The sequence below is a fragment of the Carcharodon carcharias genome, chromosome 4 (assembly GCF_017639515.1).
Source record: "Carcharodon carcharias isolate sCarCar2 chromosome 4, sCarCar2.pri, whole genome shotgun sequence".
Classification (NCBI taxonomy): Eukaryota; Metazoa; Chordata; class Chondrichthyes; order Lamniformes; family Lamnidae; genus Carcharodon; species Carcharodon carcharias.
Genome location: NC_054470.1, coordinates 52,419,455 through 52,436,728, shown reverse-complemented (window position 1 = coordinate 52,436,728; position 17,274 = coordinate 52,419,455). Strand labels below are relative to the sequence as shown.

The 17,274-nt window shown below is 44.8% G+C and overlaps 1 protein-coding gene across 1 annotated transcript in view; it reads left to right on the top strand.

Annotated features, from left to right (window-relative positions):
- glis3 (GLIS family zinc finger 3) overlaps positions 1 to 17,274 on the top strand; it is a 675,575-nt gene that overhangs the window by 636,207 nt on the left and 22,094 nt on the right. The gene's annotated exons all lie outside the window — the stretch shown is intronic.

Below are 17,274 nucleotides of genomic sequence, written 5' to 3'. Positions count from 1 at the left end.
CAAAGATGAAAGATCACTTTAAAAAGCATCAGTAGTGATGTCTGATGGTTTAAAATGTTTCCTTAATGGAAAAGAGGGAAGTTCAAGGGAGGTAAACTTTACCTCTAAAATTTGGTTACAGGGGGACATTTTCAGGAAATTTAGAGAAAGTCATCTGCCCAGAGGGCAGGGTGGAGCATTGTAATATTGCATGGTGTGGGTTAAAATGTTTAATGAAATGGGGGGAATTAAAGGAAGGGTGAATTAAAGATTAAAACACTTAAGCAGTTTCAAAATATGAATAACCATTAATAATAAGAATACAATTTTGATTTGAAAATTAGATGGTTGTCCAGTTCCTGTACAATTTTTCAACTGCAAAGTTATAATTTTCATAATGCGAGCAAATTTAACATCATTAACAGCTACATCAGCATTCACATTATTATTTTAAACTGAGAAACTATTTTCCCCCTAAGTGTTTAAGTGTTCAAGCTAAATAACCATGTCAACACCTGTTCAGGAGATGTCCAAATCATCTAATGAAAATATTGCTGTCATTTCATTCTTATACTTTGTTTATTTTTCATTTTACAAAATCAGACAGAAAGCCAAATGTGACAAAGGCCATTGAAAAGAAAACTAAAGATGATTGGAACTGCATTAATATGGTTGTAATATAAACAAATGGTTCCAAATGCATCATGAAATGGCAAAGAACCTCAAGCTGGTTATACTTTCCTATGGTGTTCTGAGATTTTGACAATTTTTCCACGCAAAGAATTTGGAAAAACAGTGACTTTTAAATGCTAGTTCTTTAAACAGCATTCAGAGCAGCTTCCACTCTGCCATCCTAACTTTGCAGGAATTTAGTAAACAAAATTCCCACTGCATTTCTGATAAAATCACAATGGTGGAATGGAATTGAAAGCAAATCCAAGAAGATTATGGATCAAAGTGTTTCCCACAAGTTTAAGGGAGAATAAAACACTGAAACAAAAGATGGTTAATCTGCTACTGACTAGATACTAAGATGGTTTTCACCAACATGGGAACAAGAGTAAGCCATTTATGCCAATTTGCATAGGGTTATACAGACTAGAGAATTAAATGTGTGGCTCAAAGTATGGTATAGGAAGAAGGGGTTTCAATTCATGGTGAATTGACATCAGTACTCAGGGAAGAGTCAGCTAATCCATTGGGATGGGCTCCACTTGAACAGGGCTAGGACCAATGTCCTGGCCAATCATATAAGTAGGGCTGTGGACAGGGCTTTAAACTAGCTGAGTGGTGGTTGTGGGGGTGGGGGTGGGGGTGGGGGTGGGGGCAGGGAGGGGTGCATAGGATGGTTGCAGTCGGATTGGGTGAAGGGAGATTTAGAAATCGATGAGAAAGATCCAGACACCACAACTGTATAATGATGTGGGTAAAGCCAAGCGGAGTGAGACAGAGAGTTTAACAAAAATTGTACATCAGCGATCAAGGCCATTACAGGAAGTAGAAGTAAAAACTGAAATTAAAGATTCTTTATCAAAATGACTTTCCTTTAACTCTAGTTTTGTAAGACAGTAAATTTATGCACAAATGCTGGAGGCTTCGTTTAAGGCTATTTCACACTCCTATTAAATCTTATATGGCCTTCTGACACATAACCTTTCATTCTCCTTTATATATGTTTCTCTCTTTTTTATATGTAAATTCTGTTGTTCCATTTGTCTTTGAAACTGTAGCTTCCATATGACATAAAACTTTAATCTTGCCAAGATATTAAAATTAACCTTTGGGAAAAATAAACACAGCCCTTAGCCTTGCTTATCTGCCTAGTTATAAACAGATTAAGATCCCTTTGAAATGAGCTGGACAGAGTAGATAGGGAGAAGCTGTTCCTGCTAGTAAAATGGTCAAGAACGAGAAGGCACCGATTTAAAGTGATTTTTAAAGGAAGCAAATATGACGTGAGCAAAAACTTCTTTACACAAGTGGTTCAGATCTGGAATACACTGCCTAGAAGTGTGGCAGAGGCAGGTTCAATCGAGGCATTCAAGAGGGCATTATTTTAAAAGTAACGATGTGCAGGGGCTCTAGGAAAAAGCAGGGCAATGGCACTAGGTCATAATGCTCATTTGGAGAGCCAGTGCAAACATGATGGGCTGAATAGCCTCCTTGTGCGCCATTAAAGTTCTGTGATTCTGTGAAATCCAAATATCCCTTCATTTATCTAAAAATGCAAATTCCCTTCACACCTTACATGCTAAGCCAGCATCCATATTTACTCATTAGCATGTCAAGCATTGAGCTTCTTTTACAAAAACAGAATTACCTGGAAAAGCTCAGCAGGTCTGGCAGCATTGGCAGAGAAGAAAAGAGTTGACGTTTCGAGTCCTCATGACCCTTCGACAGAACTTGAGTGAATCCAAGAAAGGGGTGAAATATAAGCTGGTTTAAGGTGTGTGTGTGTGTTGGTGGGGGGGGGTTTGGGTGGGGGGAGAGAAATGGAGGGGGTTGGTGTGGTTGTAGGGACAAACAAGCAGTAATAGAAGCAGATCATCAAAAGATGTCACAGACAACAGAACAAAAGAACTCATAGGTGTTAAAGTGGTGATATTATCTAAACAAATGTGATAATTAAGAATGGATGGTAGGGCACTCAAGGTATAGCTCTAGTGGGGGTGGGGGAAGCATAAAAGATTTAAAAATTTAAAAATTTAAAGACTTAAATGGCAACTCTTTTCTTCTCCGCTGATGCTGCCAGACCTGCTGAGTTTTTCCAGGTAATTCTGTTTTTGTTTTGGATTTCCAGCATCCGCAGTTTTTTTGTTTTTATCATTGAGCTTCTTTTGGTGATTTAAAGCTTGTAGCCTGCTTGACTACAAAATTTAATTAAATCACACACAGGCCCAACTAAACCTAGTTCACAATAAACCAGAAAAATATTATGCAAAAAAAATGTTAGTTTCATGACAAGGGCAAATGGCATGTTGGCCTATATTGCAAGGGGTTTTGGAGTACAAGAACAAAGAAGCACTGCTACAGTTGTACACGATTTTGGTGAGACTACATCTAGAATACTGTCTGCTGAGTTTTACTCTCCACATTTATGAAAGGATATACTTGGAGGCAGTGTAGCAAAGTTTCACTAAATTGGTCCCTGGGATGAATGGGTTGTCCTATGATGAGTGGCTAAGTCAATTGGGCTTCCATTCTCTGGAGTTTAGAAGAATCAGAGGCTGTTTCATTGAATCATACAAAATTCTGAATGGATTTGATAAGGTAAACACTGAGAGATAGTTTCTGCTGGTCGGGGAATCTAAAACACGGGGGCACAGTCCCAGGATAAGGGACCGATCATTTAGGACAGGGATGAAAAAAAATTACTTTACTCAAAGGGTTGTGAATCTAGGGGTAGAATTTTTCACTTGGCGTGCGGGCGCAAGTGAGCGTGAAATAGCGCATGATGATGTTGGGCGAGCGTCCCGATGCCATCGTGCACTCGAGCTATATTTCGGTCAGCGGGTGCGCGCGAGAGTCGGCAGCGCGCCCACCAACTATTAAGAGGCCTATTAAGACCATTAAGGTATTAATCAACAATGATTTTTCACTGCCCGTCTGGTATATGTATCAGCGACTGATTCTGATGTGTGGGCTTTTTTCCCCACGGTTTTTATGATCTTTATTTTTGGCATTTAAATTCTTCAACTCCCTGGGGCAGCTCTCCGCCTTCATGGAACTTTCAGTGAGCACTCCCCCGCACCCATTTCAGTGCTCGCTCTCCTCCTGCCCCCACCTCGGCAGTGCTGAGCACTTCAGCACGTTTTTCATGCTGGTTGGCCGTTAATTGGCATGAAATTGTGGCTGGAGCCAATCATGGTCGGGTCGGGGGTCCACCACCTCCTCAAACCACCCCCCCCCCCCCCCCCCCCCCCCCCCCCCCCCCCACCCACCCCCCCCCCCCCCCCCCCCCCCCCCCCCCCCCCCCCCACCCCCACCCCACAACCCCACCCCAAGCTGCTCCTGGGCCCGGCAATCACAGGCACCTGCAAAACTAAGAATCCTGCCCTTGGGATTCCCCAATCTAGAGGGTTGTGGATGCTCCATCATTGAATACATTTAAGGCTGGGATGGACAGACTTTTGGTCTCTCAGTGAATTAAAAGTTATGGGGAGTGGGCAAGAAAATGGGCTGATAGCCCAATGTCAGCCACAATCACATTGAATGGCTTGGCACCTGGTCCACTCCTGCTCCTGTTTCTTGTATTCTTATGTTCTAGTGTTTAGCCCATTAAGCTGCTGTGCCATCATTCAATGAGATCATGGCTGATCTGTGACTTTTGGTCTTTGCCCCAATCCCTTAGTACATCTGGTTAACAAAAATCTATTGACTTCACATTTAAAATTTACCATTGATCTTGCACCAATTGTAGTTTGTAGAAGACAGTTCAAGATTTCGACCAGGCTTTGTGTGTCAAAGTGTCTCCTTATCTCACACCTGAAAAGTCTGTCACTAAATTTTAGACTATGCCCCCTAATCCTAGACTCCCCAACCAGTAGAAATAGTTTCTCTCTAACTGTCTTATCTGTTCCCCTTAATAACTTGAAAACTTGGACCAAATCAACCATTAATGTTCTATATTCCAGGGAATACAACCTTGGTTTTTATAACCCCACTCATAACTTAACCCATGGAAGGATCCCCTCAGGCCTAGGCCTATGGCAAGTTTGTTTCGGGGGGGTGGTACTTAATCAGGTAGGAGGGCAGCAGGTGGGGACCTCACCATCTTCTTGCCTGTACCATAATTAGGTCCATGGCGAGACAAACTATTGGTGGCCTTTCTGCCCTGCTACCAATTGACTCCCTTAAGTGCGCAATTAATGCCCACTTAAGGGCCTCATCCCACAGCGGCTGGTATTGGCTTGACATATGGGGAGCACAACAAGCAACCCCTGACATGTTTGCTTGCAGCCTCCCAGGGAGGGACCCCTCGTTCAAAATTACTCAGTGCCTGATTGAGGATGGCCCCTTAAAAATCACTTTCTTGCCTTTGCTGCTGATCCCCCCCCTAACTACTCCTGCCCCATGACCACCATCTCTTGACTCCTTTCCCACCACCACTCACCTCTGCCTGAGTCCCTTTTTGATCTGAGGCCTTGGGTGGGCTTCATATTGGCAGGAGCCACCGCCTCCCCAGTGGTGCTGCCAAGTACAGAAGAGCTGCCAGCTTCTGATTGGCCAGCAGCTCTCAGCAGGCAGGACTTCCACCCTGCCCATGGTCCTTGAACCCCGGGGAAGGCCTGCTGCAGGTGCCTCAAGTACCTGAGTGACACAAAATGCAGTGGGCCTTCCCTAAAAGTGGTGCTACTGGGGTCTCGATGGCTCTCTAGCTGGCAGCCAAGACCCTGGTTGCCTGCAAGAGATTCCACCCCAGGTTTCATTCTAGTAAATATATAGTGCACATCCTCAAATGCTTTTGTAAGTTGTGGTGCTCAGAACTGCTCAGCGTACTCCAGATGTAGGATTTTTCGAATGGTGCAGTTTCCCACACCACCACCCAAAGAGTCAGTGGGGAATGCATCCAGCCAATCACATCATCCATGCAGCCATTTAATGTCCAAGGAGCATTAATTGGCTAGAGGTGGTATTTCCACCACTCACTAGGGAGAAAGTCCCACCTCAGAGAGCTGCTGGACAATCTGATTGGCCAGCAGCTCTGTAGTCCTAGCAATGCCATCTTGAGCGGTGTTGACTACTGGGATTACAAACAGTCCCAGAAATCGAAGTGCTGAAGCTCTCAGAACCGGGTAGGTACGTTATCTCGTGGTGGGAACATGAGGCGAGGCTTCGGTGGTGGGGGTGTCGTGCTGGCAAAGCCAGGTTTGGAGGGAGCACTCAGGGGTGTATATCTTGGGGAAAGGGTGTCTGTTCTAGAAAGGGAATCAGTGATGAAGCCACCCCTATTCCCCCTTTCCCCATCCTTGGCCTGAGCAGGCATCTCCCGCCCCGTCACTGACCTTCATTGAATGGCCGAAATCAGGCAGGAAGTGGCCAATAATTGGCCATTTAAAGGGCTCAATTGGGGTGAATACAGACGGACTGCCCTAGGCCTCACCCCCAAAACTACGAAGAAGTCAGGGGTGGGCGTGAAAGTGGCAGGAAGGCCACCCAAGCAATTTTACAGATCCCTCCTCACCTTCAAAGTTGCTGGCAGGAAACCATGAAATTCTGCCCTGGGTATTGTCTCACCAGGGATTTGTATATTTGAAGATTGACTTCTACCCCCTTGTATTCTCTAGATAAAAGGCCAGCGTTTCATGAGCCTTTTCAATTTTTTCTGTACTTGTCTATGACAGCTTAGTTAGCTACATAACTGGACACACCCTTCCCCATGACCCCCTTAAGCCTCTTTGGAACTCCACTGTTTCTATTTTTTCACCATTTCTATCCTTGTTAGATCCAAAATGGATGACATCACACTTGTCTATGCTGAAACCCATTTGTTTTGTCCAATGAGAAATTAATTAATCTGACTCTGTATTCATTATCACCTCACACCCAATGTGCAATGAAGTCCCTGGACCTGGTTACTTGGCAGCAATCATCTTGTCGGCTTTACTTAGCTTTGAGCAAGGATGATAAAAGACAAAGACATAGGCAGTCAGTCAGGCTTTAAAACAGAAGGCTTCAAGGATGAGCATTTGGCAAGCTCAGAAACAGAAAGCAAGAGGGTAGTTAGGAGTTGTTCTAATTCAAGTCAAGCAAGGTTGCCTGCCGATGTTTAAAAGTCTAGCATGATCATTATTTTTTAATATTACAGAAAAACAATTTGCACTGATTAAATCTGATTATGTCTTGTTCTGAATGTCCACTTGTTCTGACATAAGCTTAACAATTCATTTCTCGTTTCATTGGACCCTGTGTTTTCTGCCCACCATTGAATATATTGGATAGATACGTGGCAGGTATATGGGAAATTGATTGGTATATTTAATTCATTATCCAACAAAAAATTTCTGTTGTTACACCCCTGGACTATGCTAATATTCAAGTAGATATTGGACAGTGTGAATCTCTCCCAGCTCTATAGGGGATCTTAAAGTGTGTCACTGCATACAAGCATGCAGCTAAGGCATGTCCCACATTGCATTGTCATGTCCTGAATCGATTCCAATTCATTCCCATTGTGTAGAATTGTAGTCCATTTAATTAATTTATATCATAAACTTCTGGACAAAATCATTCAATATACTGTTTTATTCAACCCTATTTTTATTTTCATCACCACGAAAGCAAACCAACTGTGATATTCTACATCTAAATGCCAGAATATTTTAGAAATCTAATCTCTTATGTGTGAATTGTAACTTATTAATCATTTTCTGTTTTGTTTAGGCTCAAATGCTGTAAGAATAAATGGGTTGTGGTACAAGGGTTTGCCAACTGGCAGTTTTTTTTTATCTGAATTAGATAAAAATTCTGATGAAGCATAATCCTGACTGAAGCGGAACACTTCTTGGCAGACTAGTTACACATTTATCAGGATTCAATTGTACCAGAAAAAGAGTTAAGTTTGGAGATATGCCAGATACTTTTTACAGCTTTAATTTCCACTCACATTCAAATACCAATACTATACATATATTTGTCTTTTTTAATAAAAGGGTTAAGTAAGCAAAAACTCTTTGCACAAGCGATGTTCTCTCTAATTTCCCTTTGTTGTGCACAGGCAGTTTCTTGCACTGCTTAGCCCCTTAAGGTTAGCACAGCTTAAAGGGACAACTGCTTGTGCGTGACCTATTTGTCCCACGTGGTGCACATGTCCAATTGCTGTGCTGCCATGCAGCTGCACAACTTAGAGGGAAGGTTGACACCAAGATTACAAAGCATAGGCAGATTGCCCATCTCTAATTACCCTTGAGAAGGTGATGATGAGCCACCTTCTTGAGCCACTGCAGTCCATGTCTCATGGTGCTTTTTTCAATAGTGGTTTGATACAACTGAATAGCTTGCTAGGCCATTTCAGAGTGTAGTTAAGAGTCAACAATATTGCTGTGGACCTGGAGACACATGTAGGCCAGACCAGGTAAGGATGGCAAAATTCTCCCCGAAAGGGCAGACTTCCCCCACTTAAGCCACTAAAATGATTCCTATGTCTCCATGAGGTCGATCTCCAGGTATTTTTAAAATGATAGAACAGCACATTGGACCTCGTTCTGGTTTTAAATGATAAAGCCAGTTTATTAATTGAACAATGTACAGGCAAATATAGAGCATCTATACACATTTAATAAATAACTATCAAAATTCTATCATCCGTCTTCTCAAAGGGGACAGCATCAAAAATAATGTGAATTTAAATATTAACTGTATCTCTATATGCTATTGTTATGTACACAGATCTTCTTTTCTTGCATTTTTGCACATTTGTGGGGAGCCATCTAAAATCTATGTACCTCTCTATTTGTTTAATTCAGAAATGACTGTCATCTGGTTGTTCCTTTTTATAACTCTTAAGCTGTTGCCAAGAAACACCATTCATAACTTCCAGTTGCAATCAAGAGAAACATGGTCTACTTCTAACTGAATCACTGTAGTCCATCTATATTTGAAAATCATATGTAAGGCATCTCTCAAGCCTGCTACCAAGTAGACTACAACAATCTTTACAACACATACAATAGGTTGAGGCTGTGAGGTGGCTTTTTAAAATCTCATGTTTTGTGCCCGATTTTAAATGAAATACAATCAGACAAAATTAAGACAGAAGTGCTTCATATTTGTCACAGATATCACCATGGCCAAGCACCTGTTAGAAGCTTCCCATTTACTCACTGGAAAGTGAGGGAATGCCTGAGGCACACTGGAGGTGGAAACGTCCCAGATTCGCACAAAGTGCGATAGCAGGAGGGACAAAGGATGTTAGCAGGAGGGACAAAGGATGTTTTACCCGCCGGCCGCAAAGATAGTTTTTCATACCGTATCATCCCAATCCCACCTCATTAATCATACATTCCTGGGAAACATGTTGTTTCGATGGCAGGCGGCCTCTGATTCGCCCGCCACGCCATCACCTTGCCGCTTCATCACAGCGGGTGTCATATTTAAAGTGCAGCTACACGCCCACCTCTCAGTGCTTCCAACCCAGCACTACCCATGCACAAAAGGCATGGCCCCGAAAGGCAAGAAGACTGCAGCACCCCCCCCTAAACCCGCAACCCCCTCCGGTTTAGTGATGTGTCCTTGAATGCCTTTTGGACGCCGTGCAGGCCCAACGTGATATCCTCTACCCCTGCTCTGGTCACAGGAGGGGCAATATTACCAATCTGGCTTGGGAGGCGCTGGCAATGGTGGTCAGTGCCAACACCTTGCAAAAAAGGACAGCCACCCAGTGCCTAAAAAGGATGAATGGTCTTATCCGTTCCACCAGGATAAGTCACTCTTCTCATCACTCTCAACTCACACACTCTTAAATCCCATCACACATCCACAAGGATCTCAGACCTCAAGGGACAACACCACTAATTCTCACACACACCCTCACATATCCATCAAGCTCATGTCTTCTCGAGCTCGCGTCCTCATCCTGTCCATGGCTCCACTCACCACATAAACATTCAATGCAGTGCCATGCATCCTGCTCACACTGTCTCCACCTGTTTTCATGCAGGAGAAGCTGGCTCACATCAGCAGTAAGAGGTCCCTGACCGGGGGGTGGGAGTGGCCCACATTAGTCCCCTCACTCACTTTGCCCATTGCGCTGACCGTTGAGGATGTGGACCATGCCTACGGTGATGGTGAGGTTGACGGCGAACACCCATATGAGGATCCTGCACCACATCATCCCTTTCTCAATGCAAATGTGAGTGCTCTCTCTCTCTCCTGCTTTTGACACTGCTGCAATGCACTAATTATCTCTACTTTGGTTCACGGGAGCTCTGCCAAGTAACCAACACTCTCAGCCAGCTCAACTCCATCGAGGTCCTCACCTCCGGCCAAGAGGTTACCTTCTCCATTAAAGAGCTGGAAATAAGCAGCCTGGAAGACCCATCACAGCACTTATCCACACCCTGCATAGGCACGGTGACACACACCTCTGTGGGGCCTAGACCTAGAGCAGGCTCGAGTTCACAATTTGATGGTCACCGCAAGGACACATATCCGCAGCAGGAGGAGGCAAGTTTAGCCAAGCTCCCTGGCTCTCAGAGGACTGCTGGGGAAGAGGCATCTGTGAGGTCCAAGTCAGATGACGAGTCTCTGGATTCTTCCTTTCAGCTCATCATGGAGAGTTAGCAGAAAGCGGGGGAACATCATGCAGAGTTGTTGGAAGCCCTCAACAGAGTGGCACACGAGTCAGAGGAGTGCGTCCGCCAGCTGATGAAGTGCTGCCTACATGTGTGCATATGGAGGTCTCCATGGGAAGGATGGCGAACACCATGGAGATCCTGGTCCAGCAGAACGTGCAGATGCGCAGAGACCTGCACCCCATCGTGGTAGCCATGGCTGAATTCCTGTAGTGGCAACGCGAGAGGGAAATGGGTCAGCTCAACTTCCCTCCAAGTGCTCCTTCCCCTCAAGAAATCAGGCTGGGGCCCTTGGGATGAGGAGCAGCAGCTGGACACCCCTGGGACATCTACTCACAGGCTGTCCTATCCCTCCAAGTCCCCTTTACTTGTGACCCCCCTCAACCTCATCCTCTGTCACCACAAAGGGAGCAGCTGGACCACAGGACAGCCAAAGCAAACTGGGGCCCTCAAGGTTATGGCCCTCCAGAGGACCCAGGCCAAGGTCATCAGAGACAACAGGGCCAACCATTGCACAGTCTGTCTCCAACCCTGTTGTAGATTCAGGGCATGACCGAAAAGAAGTGGTAGGCCTAGAAAAGTTAAGAATTTCTGTTCACAAGTGGTTGCACAGGTGAACACATATTTTCACTTTGTAGTCTGAAAATATATTAGCTTTCACTGAATAATGTGCAATGGTGTCTTTCAGCTTCATTTACAGGCGTTGTAAGTCATCCCCCGCATTTCCCACCAACACCACCACCCCCACCCCACCAATAGCAGTTCAGCTGCACGCAGCCAGCCCACCAGTGATCCTGGAGGGAGAAGTGTTTGTGTGGCAGGGCCTTTCGGAGCCTCATGCAGGCACTCTCCTACTCATGTGGATCCTTCCCCCATCATACTCACTCAATGTCCCGAGCATTTTCAATGCTGCCTGCTGGGGTTCACTTTCAGTTATCCATCTGAACTAACCTGAATCTCTGCCCACCCAATGACCACACTCCCATGCAGCACCTGTGCCCACCCACTAGGAGTCTTCTTTTACTTTCTGATTTGTAAGCATGGTGCATTTAACATTCTTCTTCAGGTTTCCCCATCCTTTCCGCTCCCCCAGTCACCCATGTCCTTTCCCCCATCACTGTCGAACCCCCTGGCATCAACTTCTACCTCCCCACCATCACCTACTAGCCACTTTTCTTTCAGGTGAACATGCATGTTTCCTACCTTCCTGAAAATCCCAACCCCTCCACATTAACCTCACCGACCTGCTCCTTCCCAACCCCAGGGTCTGAGGATGCCTCCAAATCCCCATCAACCACCCTCGCCATCCCTTCAACTGATACCATTGGAGTCTCACCATCCCACCCTACCGCCTCACTCTGCCCTGTCATTCTCACCATTCCCTCCTACCATGCCTACCCTCAGTTTTCTCCCCAGGAGGCAGTCATCGACTCCACAGACCCCATCTTTGCATGTTCACTTGGACATCCCCACTCCAGACTTCTTCCCCCCTCCTTGAAACTCCTTCCCCCCTTGGAACTCCTTTCCCACCCCGGACTCCTCCACACACAGACTCCTTCCCACGCTTAATCCTTCCCCCTTCCTGACTCCTTCCCCCAGTCTTACTTCTTCCTCCACACTTACTCTTTCTGCTCTCCAGACTCCTTCCTCCAGCCTTACTCCTTGCTCAACCCTTACTCCTTCTTCCACCCTTACTGCTTCCCCTGCCCTTACTCCTTCCCCTCTCTGGACTCCTTCCTCCCCCTGGACTTTTTCCTCCCCCTGGACTCCTTCCCCTCTCCACACTCCTTCCTCCCTCAGAACTCCTTCCCTTACACCTTCCTTCCCCCTTACACCTACCTCCCCCCTTACACCTACCTCCCCAGCTGTCGTATTCTCCCCAAAATCCCCTCTTCCCTCGCACTCCCTCTTCCCCAACCTCACCCCCCCGACACTTTTGTTCTCCCCCCAAACTCACCCCCCAGATACCTTTGTTCCCCCCTCAATGCCTTCATTCCCCACCTCACAACTTCACCCACCCCCCAACACACCTTCCTCCACCACATAACCTCTTCCTCTCCAGCCCCTTAATGACTACCCATAACAGGCCATGACTAAGACACTGAAATCCCAAAGCAGACCCTCAATAGTGACTTTCCACCTTCTGTGAGCTGCTTCGCAGTGGAGCCATGCCCATCAGAATCTACCCAGTATGTGATAGACATTCCTCCAGGGTCCCATTGCTGTCGGGCTCCATCATCCTCTGCTCCGCAGATGTCCATGATGTGAGAAAGGCCCTGACGGTAAGTCCCGACTTCTGCAGGTCACATTTGTCAAGATGTGTTCTGCATTGGCATGTTTTCCCACCGACGTGGGCAGCAAATTTGACATGGGCCAATGATTCCAGTTACCTCGGCTTCTAATTACATGCAGATGTATTAAAATGAAGCTCCTGACCTCTGACAGTGGGAAACGTGGCACGCCATTGACAGATGGAACAGATGACCGCAAACTGGTTTCACGATGTCATGAAATCAATTTTCTGACATTCCCGCCATATTGTCTGCTCACGCCCGCCATGATGCCCGATGCCAGCAGGCACCGAAAATTCCACCCTCAATCATTCCTGTAATCCTAACGGTTGGCTCTGGGGTCATGGAATCCTGCAAGCAACTCTTTTGCTCATCTTCTCAACTGAGGGAGAAACAATTTGAGGAGACATAAAGAAAGAAAGAGATAAAAAAGACAAAGATAAAATAAATGACTAAATAAAAATGCTATTTAATAACAATATATTGGAAGGGATTGCGTATATTAAAACATTTGTGTAAGTCCTCTTCCCTCCCACATTCTGATATGTTTTCAATTTTCAGTTTTTGTTTTAAATTCTTAAACTATTCCATAGACACAGCTGACCAGCTCCCAAGCCACTGACTGTGGCTGTCTGGAACCAGCTGCTGGGGATGAATTTTAACAAAGCATCTGAGGGCAACTCAGCCACCGATTTTTGCTTGGCGACATGGTATATTGCAGTCTGCTGCCACCATATATGTTGAGGATCTCGATGTAGACCTCAAGGGATCTGGCTCTGTACTATCTATATTAAGTAAGATATTGAGACGACAAGGGTTCTGTTCGAATACAAGTATCTGAAGTTTAATACTAGCAACAACAATGTACGGCTCTGCGCAGGCCTTGATCTGGCCTGGGCCCTAACAGTTACACAGACTGATCATTTGACTACATGCCTGACTCTTAAGGTGTACATAGAGTCTTGCTGATACAGGGTCACAGGCAGTAGTGAGCATCTGCAATAGAGAGCACAGGCAATAGTCAGCATCTAACATGGAAGCTGTACTTTAACTTCCAGCCTCACACACAGTGATGTCACAGTGTTGCCACTATGCAGCTTCTTAAAGGTACATGTCATTATCTGCATTGGTAGGCTTATCACAACATCCCTCTTTTCCCTTTTGATACATGAAAAACTTCATTAGAACAAACATAATAGTGAATATTAGGCATAACAAGATTGAGTCATGTATAGAGTCTTTACACATGAGGATAACGCTTTGGTGAGCGTACGACATGACCATATCTTGTTCTTGTGTAGTTTTCAAGCTGTTGTGTTATGTCCTATAATTGGGCAATCCCAGTTTATGTTTCTTAGTTGTTCACTGTGGGATCATGTCATCTTATAATGTTGGTACTTGTGAGGTCCCTTGTGACTGAAATAACACTCTCTGTGTGTGAGTCATCATCAGTCTGATCCCTCTGTGGTTCAGCATGCGCCATGCGAATGTGCTGACAGTTCCTTCCGAGGATCTGTCCATTTGGCATCTCAACCTGTGTGAACTTTTGCAGTACCATTCCTTGTACCCACGTCTTTGTGTGGTGATCCGGTATGCGCATACTTTGACTTACATTTAACTGTGTTAACGGTGTTGCTCTCTGGTCGCGCTGCTGGGACATCCTCTTCCTCTGTTCCAATAGAATATCATGATCTTCCATCTGGATTGGGAGTAAATGGGACAGAAGAGTGGTACAGACTTGTCTCCCAAACGTTAAATTGGCAGGTGAGGGCAGACTGTCTGACTGTGGTGCAGCACGAAGGTTGAGAATGGCAAACCTGAAGTCCTGCTTGGTTGCCTCACACGTTAGAAGTGTCACTTTGACCATCTTGATGGCTCATTCTGCTAACCTGTTGGACTGAGGGTAGTGCGGGGAAGATGTGACGTGTTTTACACCCCATTTTGTGCACATGTCCTGGAAGGGTTGTCCTGTATATTGAAGACTGTTGTTTGAGATGATGGCATGAGGCACACCAAACATGCTGAAAATCGCAGTGAGTGTGTCAGCAATCATAAAGCTGGCTGTGTCCTTGATCTGGCAAACGAAAGGGAATTTCATAAAATACTCAGTCACCAAGATGTAATCTTCACCGTCAAGACGGAATAAATCATTGGCTATTTTCGACCATGGGACAGAAGGAATTTCATGTGGTAACAATGGTTCTCTGCCCTGCTGTGGTTGGTGCACCTCTCAGGTATGGCATGTCTGTGTCAATTTGTCAATGTCCTTGTTAACTCCTGTCCAATAAACCAATTCGCTGGCAAGACGTTTTGTTAATTCTGCGCCCATGTGTCTGGCGTGTGGGTGATTTAACATGGTTTGACGCATTGCCTGAAGTATGAGGACTTATTTGCCTTTAAATATAATGCTTCTGGAGATGCCAAGATCATCTTTGTAGTGCCAGAGTAACCTGATACTTTCATGAACATCCTTGATTGATCGGGCCAGCCAGCAATAATGACTTGCTTCAGCTGTTGTAGCTTTGGGTCTTCTTAGGTGGCATGTTGTATCATTCCGGCTTGACCTTGGCCGGAGTGCATCAAGCCAATGTGGAGTTTGTCTTCTACCTCATATTCGATATTGTCCACTTGGAGGTCCAGAAGCACATCTGTGTTGTTGGCCTGGTTGAATAACTGATGCAGGGTGTCAGAGATTTCCATTTTAGAGCCTGGTTTATATTGGACATCAAGGTCGTAACCTGGAATCTTCATGAGTTGACGCTGGAGCAATGGTGGCACACTGGTGAGGGATTTCTGGCAAATCGTCTCCAGCAGCTTGTGGTGTGTTTGGACCGTGAAGTATTTTCCAAACGGATATGGAAATGTTGGATACCAAATACTAATGTAAGAGTTTCACGTTCAGTGTTAGAGTAATTGGCTAATGCAGTGGTGAGAGTCTTTGAGCCAAAAGCAACAGGCTTGTCATCCTGTAGTGAGCATGCATCAAGACCCTGGAGAGAGAGAATGTTCCAGAGGGGTCAAGGATGGAATCTCTCTGGCCAGAGATAAGGAATGAAAAAGGTGCAATAACATTGATCAGTGTAGTATATAGACCACCAACTTGTGTAAGGGATGTAGAGAAACAAATCTGCAAAGCTGCAAGAATTATAGAGTAATTACAATGGAGGACTTCATTTATCCAAATATTGACTGGGATCAGAATAGTGCAAAGGGACAAGAGGAGCGAGAGTTCCTGGAATGTGTTCAAGATAATTTTCTGCAGCAGTATGCTTCCAATCCAACAAGAGGACATGCACTTTTGGACCTGGTTCTGGGGAATGAGTTGGACCAAGTGGATCACATATCAGTGGGACAGTGGGACAACACAATTGGCCACAGAAAAGGACGAGGAACAATCCAGCGCAGGGACAATTAACTGGGGGAAAGCCAACTTTGATGGGATGAGAATGCATCTGAACAATGTGAGTTGGAATCAAGTGTTGGCAGAAAAGACAATGGCTGAACAATGGTCTGCCTTCAAAGATAAAGTATTGCAGGCAATATCAAGGTATATTCCCGTGAAAGATAAAGGTAAAACAAAATAAATCCAGAGTACCCTAGCAGCCAAGAGAGATAGAGGCGAAGATGAAAATGAAAAAGTGCATGTACAACAGATGTCAGATGGAAAATACAGTGGAGAATCAGGTTGAATATAGAAGGACCAGAGGGGAAGTGAAAAAAACTAATAAGAAGAGCAAGGTGAGAGCATGAAAAGAGACTGGCAGCTAATATAAAAGGGAATCCCAATGTCTTCTATAAGCATATAAATAATAAAAAGGTGGTAAAAGAAAGAGTAGGGCTGATATAAAAGGGAACTTGCATGTGGAGGCAGGAGAAATAGCAGAGGTGTTGAATGAGTACTTTGCCTGTCTTTACAAAGGAAGAAGGTGCTACCCAGGCTGAGGTGAGAGAGGAGGTAACTGGTACACTCAAAGAATTTACAAATGAGAAGGAGGAGGTGTTAAAAAGACTACCATTACCTAAAATTGATATGGTACCAGGACCGGTGAGATGTACTGAGGGAAGTGAGAGTGGAAATTGCAGAGGCACTAATGATAACCTTCCGGTCTTCCTTAGACACAAGGATGGTGTCAGAGGACTGAAGAATTGCGAATGTTACACCCTCGTTCAAAAAGTAGTGCAAAGATAAAGCCATCAACTAAAGACCAGTCAATTTGACTTCAGTGGTAGGGAAACATCTAGAAACTACAGTTCAGGACAAAATCAGTAGTCACATAGATGAGTGCAGGATAGTTAAGGAAAGCCAGCATGGATTCATGAAGGGAAAATCATGTTCAACCAAATTATTGGAGTTTTTTGACGAGGTAACAAAGAAGGTTGATAAGGGAAATGTTGCTGATGTAGTGTACATGGATTTTCAAAAGGTATTCGATGCCACAAAACAAACTTGTAAGCAAAATTCTAGCTCATGGAATAAAAATAGAGTAGGCACTTGGAAAATGAAGAAATTGGCTGAGTGACAGGAAACAAACAATAGTGGTTAATGGATGTTTTTCAGATTGGGGGAAGGTTTGTAGTAGAGTTCCCCAGGAGTCAATGTTGGGACCCTTTGAATTGCTCTTCCTAATACATATTAATGATTAGGCCGTGGTTTTCAGGGCATGATTTCAAAATTTGCAGATGATACAAAGATTGGAAACATTGTCAACTGT